General features: G+C 28.4%; 1 pseudogene; it reads right to left on the bottom strand.

The window, feature by feature from the left end:
* Window positions 1–6639: 6639 nt before the first annotated feature.
* LOC129319945 (uncharacterized) lies at window positions 6640–8697 on the bottom strand (annotated as a pseudogene).
* Between the last annotated feature and the right edge of the window lie 740 nt (window positions 8698–9437).

Genomic DNA, 9437 nt, shown 5'->3' on the forward strand with positions numbered 1-9437 from the left:
ATTCGCGGTGAGTATGTGCGTGAACTCGTGAAAGCCTGGCGATGATGGCATATCCATATTTAGGGGTCATGAGAAAGGCATGACCATGAGGGACACTTATTTAGGGACAGTGTCCCAAAATATTAACTCATTTCCAATGTTACGGCACCAACAAATGCAGCGGACGGTGGTCCCCACCCTTTAATATCCTACTTGCTACAGGGCAGGTGGTCCCAGAGCAAAACAAAGTCATAAAAGAGTAGGTAGGTGATAGTCACGTGACTCGTCCCTCCAAAATTATTATTATTATCATTAATTTTGTTTAAAAATAATAAAGAAGAAAAGAGATAAGATTGGATATGCTGTGTCCTTTGCCTTTGGTCTCATTCCCGAAGATCCCCACACAGTGTGTGTCGTTGTGGCGTTGAACCAAGGGTGAAGTTCATGCCAAAATCATAGTGCCCACATTTAGAGCAACATCCTCTCTTTCTCTCTCCACGTGTCATGCCCCATGCCGTGGTCACTCATGATGACCAGGTATATTCTCTCATCATCACTTGCTTTGTCGTATATTCCCTCTTATTTTTAACTAATTTGATCCTCATTAACAAGTGCGTCCTAACTAAATTTTACGCCTATGTGATATACGGAAATACATTAGAAGGTGGTAGAAAGAATTGGGAATATAATGATTTTAATTGTTTTTTTAAAAAATTAATTTTATCATAGTTTCCGCACATGGTAGAAGGCAATTGTAATGTTTTTTTTTTTTTTTTTTAGTTTTGATCAAAGGTGTTAAAAGTAACTTACGAATATGATGGAAAAAGCTGCTACTCTCTCTGTTCCTATGAGTAACCTTCTTGATAACGCTAGTTGACTGAAAAGGGCTTATTGGACGTTAGGAATATGCATGCATGCTTGGATATCAGTTGTGGAAAATGACATTGCGAAAACTCAGTTTGGAAAATCCAGTTTAGCAAAAGCAAACATTTAATTTACGATGGGAAAATATATTGAAGTTTGAGAAGCAAAACCAATTTAGCAAAAAGTCGCTAATAGTAAGGCATTCAATGAAAATCAGAGCTTGCTGTGGGATTATTTTTGGTCGTGCTCGGTTTAGGTCTATTGTGATCCTTGTAACTTTGGAAGTAGGTATTGACAATAAGAGGATGGTGAAAAAAAAAAAAGATTTGAGTTAAAAGAGGTTATAAGGCTTGAATCTTGATGAATCAAGTTCTATTTAGGGGGAGACTGACAGGACAATGGCATCTGGCTCCTTTTTTAAATATTTTTTTCTTAGTATTATAGATATTATATATTTTTGACTTTCAAGGTTTATATAAATTTTATAGCAAAAGATAGTCATCATTTCTTATAATTTTATCAAGTTTTGATTTTAATTTTTATGTTTTTTTAATATTTTAGAGGGATCAAAAAGCATTGAAAAACTAAAACTACAGGAGTTTAAAAAATAAATGTCACCAAATCTTACTACAATTATAGAGATTGAAAATATTAAAAAAACTACAGAGAGTAAAGCAAAACTCGATAGGACTATTTGATACTTGTAATTTTCTTTTCTTTTATTTTCTCCCACTTTTCTCTTCATTTAAACCAAACCTTAAGCTTGTATTTTTATAGACCTGGCTAAACATTGCATAGATTCAAAAAATGAAATACATTAATGTGTTTTTCCTGATTTTTAAAATTATTTTAAGAGTTTTTTTTCTATTTTTTCTTCCTATATCCAAACAAAAGCTAAGATAGTAACTAGGAATACAAAATTATTCTAAACATCTGTTATTCTGTTTGGAATGTAAAATTTAGAACAATTTGTAATACCATTCATACACCATGGATGAAGATCATCATGTATAGTTGATTTTTTAAGTCTGTCTAGACACAGGCATACAACAAGTAAGTGTGTTGGTGGATCACTTGGGTTTTGTTTTTAGTTCATGCAATTTTTTAATATTATTTTCTATTTCCATGCTTTTAAAAAGATTGGGTGATATTTGTTTTCAAGTTTCATAGTTCTAGTTTTTTCAGTATTTTTTTTCCTATAAGAAGTTGAAAACAGTAAAGAAAATTAGAAAGATTAAAAGTAAATTTGATAAAATTGATAAAGATTAAATTATATATTATATATATATATAGGGAGAATGCCAGTTAAGTTTCAAAAGAAAAATTTAATGCTAGTTAAATTTCCAACAATTTTTTGAAAAATTAGTTGTAAATACCAATTTAAATAGTTATAAAATTTAAAGTTCCAATTACAATATAATATTTACATTCTAAATATAACATTGGTTTTACAATTCAAATTATTATTATAATTATTGAAATTGATATTTATAATTTATTTTGCAGAAAGACTTAACTGTTATCAATTCTTTTTTTTAGGACTTTACTGTCACTCTCCCCCGCTATAATACAACAATTATTTTTTGTTATATAATAAGGAGCTTTAAGACATAAACAACATAAACGAATTAAAGCCATTGACAACTTATTCATGCACACATGTACATGTATATATTCCATAAAGCATATATAATGTGAATATATAGCATTATGTTGAATCTCTGCGATCGCAACACCAACACGTATGCCTTTACCAAGCAGGTATCAAAATCCAAGACAAATTAAACAATACATTTTCTAACATGAAATCCGATCTGAAACGCTGTACAGTTGTTTGTCAACAAGCCCTAACCATTAAAAAAAGACTATGTAATACTAATTAATAATATAATATATAATATAATATATATATAAATGCAACTACTGCTGCTTTCTTCTTGCTTCATTCCGATGCAAAGAACAGTAATATACTCAATTTCTTTTTAAAATATAAGTGGTTTTTAATAAAAAATTAGCATAATAAATGAGAGGTACTCCCTCCTGTGAGGCATTTTATCGATAAAACATTTTTATTTTCAGGAAAATTGTTTATTTTTTTTCTCTTTTTATTTTCAGTTTTAATTTATAATAAATGAGGGGTACTCCCTCCTATAAGGCATTTTTTAGAAGTTGGGTGTTAAAAATATAAAATATTTTTAATCTTTTAAGGGTGCAATCATTATCTTTTTCTTTCAAAAATGCTCTTATTGAATAAATTATTTTATATTTATTTTAAGATAAAATATCATATTAAATAGAGGTAAATAGAAAAATAAAGTTAGTTTGAAGATAAGTAACTCTTTATTAAGAAATAAGATTTAGTTAAAAATGTCTTACATTTTAAATGGATAAGTAATAATTTACAAAAAACAAGAATCTAAATTAATAAATACAAGGGGTAAAATAAATTTTTTTATCACAAATATTAATTCACTTATATTTGCATTGGAGGGTGCATATATATAGCACACAATTTAAGTTATTTTGTAGACATTTTAATTTGTTCAAAATATAAGCATTATATAAGTATCATATGTTTTTTCAACTACATCTCCCACTTTATTGAATAATTAATGAGATTATTTTGAAACAATCAACTATTATATTTATTACTCTCAAGAGCACAATAATAAAGATGAAAATTTTTTTTTAGAAAAATTAAAATTTTAGCTAATTTTTTAGAAGCAAAATTAATCAACAATATTTATAAAGAATCGAGAATATGGGCAGATACAAACACTTCGTAGTAGCATGGGGTTCGTAGTAGCATGGGGATGGTTTTGGTCGTTGAAGGTAAAATTTAATAAATGAACTTCAGTTCTTCTGACAATATTTGGAAGTTGTCAGATGGAGACTCTGTATTTTTACGTAGTAGTATGTGAATACTATGATTTATTATTAAAAAAACATGATTTATTTAAACATAAAGTAAGACCTCGTTCTTATTCTAGTTGGTAGTTGACTAGTTATTTTAATGGACATATTCCTTAATCGCAGTGAGCTGTGTTGGTATTATCCGTAAATTATCACAACAAAAGGCCAAACTTGTTCTTAATTATGGCACGACTTCACACAACCACTGGACGGTTTCTTGTTTTATTATTATTATTATTACTACTACTTAGTCTTTTATGATATATATTTTATAAAATATTAAATCGTAGCTCATTATATATATTGATAAGTTAATTAATTGTATTTAAAATTAACATTATCTTTTTATGTCTCTCCTTTTTTTAATGTAGTGTGTCTATTTAAAGGTGAATGATTAAGTGATTTAGTTATTAAAAATATTTAAAAAAAACTCATTAATTACATATTAAAAACTAAGTATGTCTTATTATTTTAAACATTTAATTTTAGAAAAAAATGCTTTATATTTTTAATAGAAGGAGTAGTAAAATGTAGGTCTTCTTTGATTAGCTGTTTTCAAAAAATTAAAAAAAACCCACTTAAAAATGTGTTTTATGTTATTGTTCTAAAAAAACAAAAAAAGAGAGTTAAAAGTTGATTTAAATAACTAAAAAACTAGAACATCTTTTAAATGTTTTATTTGTTACTTCTTGTCTATAAAAGTGAAAAGAAAGACATAAAACATCATGTTTTCATTAATGATAATTATGTTAATAAAAAAAAACTATTCTTTTACACTTTATTTACTAATTTAGATATATTTATTAAAATAATGATTCATAAATTTTTTTCTTCCATTTTTGTTTCCAAAACTTTTTTGTTTCCAAAACTTGTTGTAAAAACTACACCAGATATTTGTTTTAAGAACATAAAACAAAAAGACAAAATCAAACAAGCCAGTAATTTTTTATTAATTAAACTATCCATCCATCACAAAAAACATGGTAAAGTCAATCAAATTCTTAAATCACAGTTGATTTCTTGCATTATGTGTGTGCGCGCTTGAAAATATCATTAGGAATCTAAGTTGGGGAGTAGTGCATTATTGAAAATGAAGAAGTGGTTAAGAGAGGCTTGTCTTCATATTTGAGAGATGAGCTTGAAGGCAATGTGTTTGTTTTATATAATGTACTCTTTCTCTTAAGAAGTTTCTTCCATGGCTGTTTCTGCAACCATCTTCTTTAGTTTTGCTATCCAATTACATTAAATGGTGATTCTATGTGTTTAATCATTGATTTTTTGGGAACATGTTGAATCAAAAAAACTAATTAGATTTCTAGCCTCTAGGGACGTTGAACTAATTCATTGTACATGAGGAAAAGTTGCCAACTTGCCAGTAACTCACTGAGTCAAACATTTTTAATAAATTACAGCTAGACCCAACCTTCATTTTGTTTATATATATATGAAAAGCCACCCTATAAATATTCTATACTCCATTTGTTAAAAATGTAAGTTATTTTTAATCAAATTTTACCCTTCATAAAGTAATTACTTACTTTCAAACTAACCATATCTTTTCATATTTATCCCTATTAATACAAACAATAAATATAAGTCACTATTAATAGACATTTTTGAAAAAAAGCAATAATTACACCTCGAAAGATTAAAAATATCTTATATTTTTAAATATCAAACTCTTTAAAAAATACCTTACATTTTTTAATGGAGAGAGTATTATATTACCAAGCCAAATTCAAGCACTATCAAGTTGAATTCGAGGACACTCTTGCAATGTGATTTTTTTTCCTATCTACAAAATTTAAACTATCAACTTTATTTAAAAAGAATCCAGTCTCTTGTATGCTAATTAACCATCATCGATTTATTTTTAATGCAATTATATGATATTTATTATATATATATATATATATATATCAATGAGTAATTGAGTATATCTCTGAGGTATTCAGGACCAATGATAAATTTTTTTAATTAAATTGTCATATACACAATATATGATCGAGATTTGAACTCCTAATTACTTTTTCGAGTTAATACAAGTATTTTTTTATAATGAAAAATTTAAATGAGTTAAGTCATTGATACTAAGATTTAGTAGTGTTGGGGTTTTTTTATTCCCTCTTTTGATACAAGTAAGTGTTGTTTTGGGGTGAAACTTGATACCAAAATTCGGATCTTGGGTTAAAACAATAACTGGGCCCGATCATCTTGCTTGTTTATCAGAGTCCAGGTTCGGTTGTAATGCTGCTTTTTGTATGTATTTATTTAAGTCATTTCTAAAAGTAAAAGTAAAAAAAAAAAAAAAAACAACACACAATAATAAAGGGCCTACATCAATGCAAATAAGTTAACAAATAATTTTTAATAAAAATTTTAAGCAAATTAGATTCAGAAACCCATTAAAGCTAAAACATATTTCCGAATTTAAATAATAGTTATATAGAGATGCTTATAAATTCCCTCATACAGATAGATATGCACGCACATATTCATGTAGCTGTAACCTCTCGCTAATATGGAAAAGTTTAATCTGGCCACATAAGATTGGAAAATAATATTACAAACAAAAATATACACAATTTAAATAAATATTATTAATTTTATATTATTAAAAAAACAAGGGAAAATTACACACAAACTATGAGAGAGAAAGAAAAAATAGAAATACACTAGCCTCTCCTTCTTCGTCCTCGACAATATTATCTGTAGGCGGGCTTACATAAACCATATGAAAAATTCAAAATATAAAAACATTATATATACAAAATTGGCACTCATTGATGTATTACTAATATTAAAAAATAATAAAATTTGAAGATTAAAACTTCCAGCTTAGGAGTCAATATGCCACTGAAAACAAACAAATGAAGAAAGTAATCAATGTGTTCCAGGCTCAACTCCAGCAGTCTTCAATGTCTCTGCAGTTCGAGGACTACCAAAACAAAAAACAAAAAACAAAAAAAGAAACACTTTCTGTCAATCATAAGTTACTATAATGAGATATTAGCATATTTGATTTATAACAATTAGATTGGTTTAATCTAATCATGAATATTGCGTATCGATATGTGACTATTTCCAACCAGCTCAATTTATGTCATGTCTCATGCTCATTGTGTTCTCTGTTATATTACAAAGCACCTCTGATTATCTTATTAAAATCAAATTGAATTCAATGAGTGTCCTAATTACATTTATTTAATGAGTGTGTCAATTATAATTGTTAAACTTTATCAATATTTGACAATTATTAAGATATATTTTCTTCAAAAAATTTAAAATAATCACACGATCATAACACTCCTTACTCATATCGTTCCCTTTAAAAATATGAGATTTGATGCTTTTTTAGTATTATATGACAAAATCTTTGATAATCGTTCAATTAAATCAAATTATTATTATTATGGCACATGAGACACACATTGAGTGAGTGTACTTGAGTCTCTCACGAGATCTAAATCTAACTGAAATCAAGTAGAGGTGGTTATATAATTAATTTGTTTGGAAACATAATAAACTTATAATTTTTTACGCCTACTTAAATGATTTTTTTTTTTAAATTTGCACTACCATTCTCTTTCATAATTAAGGAGTTTAAATAGAATTAATAATAAAAAACATAATTAATACCTTACCAAGTCTTATATTAAGTATTAAAAAATCTTTTTAGAAGGTGAAATATAATGGGGACTAGAGAAGTACAAACAAATTAAGATTGAATTGATCAGCCTGATTTGATTAGTTTTTGATCGATCAAATAAATGAAGAATGACTACTGAGTGAAAGGGTTGGGGTGGACTGGATCGGAGAGGGTGTTTTTTTGTTTTCTTGGATGTGAGCAACTTTTCGAAGCATGGAACGATTATGAACTTGTCGGCAGAATCAATGGTGACGTCAGGTTCATCCACCTCGGGCATGGATTCTCTTCTCTTCTTGTTCACATGAACACTTGGAGACCTACAAGTTGCTGATATGCAGTGTGTGCTGCTAACATCACAGCCACACTCACCATCCCAAATACTATCTGAACTGGTGCCCACTCCCCAATCCTATGTAACACATAATTTCACACTTCAATAAAACTATATAAAACGAAAGTTCTGATGATTTAGGGTTTCTATTTTTTTTTTGGGATTTATATAAAATCCTTAATCTGCAGCAGCCTCTGACAATCACACTTAATCACTAAAGACTTGAAGTATTGGAAGAATAATTAATAATGATTAAGTTGAACATTTTGTTTATAAAAGATGATGATAATTATATATTTAGTGACCTTTAGAATATTTTTAAAATTTTTAATTTTTATTTGTACTTTAAATGTGAAATTTCTTCTTTAGTTTTTTTTTTCATAGTTAAGTTAAATTTTACAAAAAAGTTGTGGGCTTAGGGTCAAGCTCGGAGCCATAATAATTCAAACCAGGCTTTAGAAAAGTACAAATACAATAGGAACGTGGTTTTTTGGGCTCGAGCTCTAATGGGCTCGAGCTTAGCCCATTAAAGTTGGACCAGCCCATTTCTTGGTTTTAATTAGAATTATGATGGGTCGGGTTTCATACTAAACAAAGAATCAGAATTCATACTTGTGGCTGGAATTGGAAGCACCATGAATGTTTGCATGATGAGCATGTTCTGCGTCCAACGTGGCAGGTTTCATTTTTGGGGTTGTCGACGTGGCAATTGATCGTCTTCCTCCTCTCAGTTGTCCCACCATTGATCTCAAGCTTCCCTGCAACACCATTCCAACAAAACACACACATATATACATAAACATAATATATATCATTTTCACATGGCAATAACAGTCATTACTATGTGAGTCTCATGCATTATATAGCACTTGTTAATTAATTACCATTCTGAAGGCCATTTTCTCTGATCACGTATGCAAATTTTGCAGCAAAATTATAGTTTTGAGTTTGCTGGTTCGGATCTTTCTCACAGAGGATGTAACCATTTATATATAGATCAAGAAGCACTTGATATAGCCATTAATTAATCTGATGACGTGGATGATTCGATGGTGTAGATAGGAATTTATTTTGCTAATTAAGGAGGAGGCTGTGGATTAACCAGAGAGCTAGGGTTGTGCCTTTAACAGCCACTTGTCAGGGAAAACATCATTGAGTAATTAATTAAGTAAATTAATTGAAGCCTTTACTTAATATTCTTCTTTATCTATGGTCACTTTGAATCTTTGAGACCCAATGGAGCATACAAACTCAAGTTTTGGATTGCCTAATGATACTCTTAATTTCCCTTCCAGTGTTCAACTTCATGCATGATTATTAAAAATCGAATTAGGCTATGCTTGTTAGGTAGTGTTAAGATGAATTCTTATCTGAGGATATTTATGGTAGAATATTTCTGATATTTACTTTAATATAATTATAATCTGCAGCCTATTGTTCAATTTAGATGGTTTTGTTAAACTTAGATTGCTTAAATTTTAAATCTTTAACTATTAGTTTTTAATATTTTAATTATAATAATATTCTTATTGTGGGGTCTTGTTTTTCTCAAAATAAAAAAAATTAGAATTAAGGTATATTTTAACCTTTAAACTTTTTTTTTTCAAAAAACATTGAGCACATTGTATTGATGATGGGACAATTTTAGTCTTAAACTATTTGTTTGCAGAGCAAAAAACCTCTTGTGTTAAACAACCATTA

The sequence above is a fragment of the Prosopis cineraria genome, unplaced genomic scaffold (genome assembly GCF_029017545.1).
Source record: "Prosopis cineraria cultivar Desert tree isolate PC_DT_omini unplaced genomic scaffold, ASM2901754v1 PC9, whole genome shotgun sequence".
Taxonomy (NCBI): Eukaryota; Viridiplantae; Streptophyta; class Magnoliopsida; order Fabales; family Fabaceae; genus Prosopis; species Prosopis cineraria.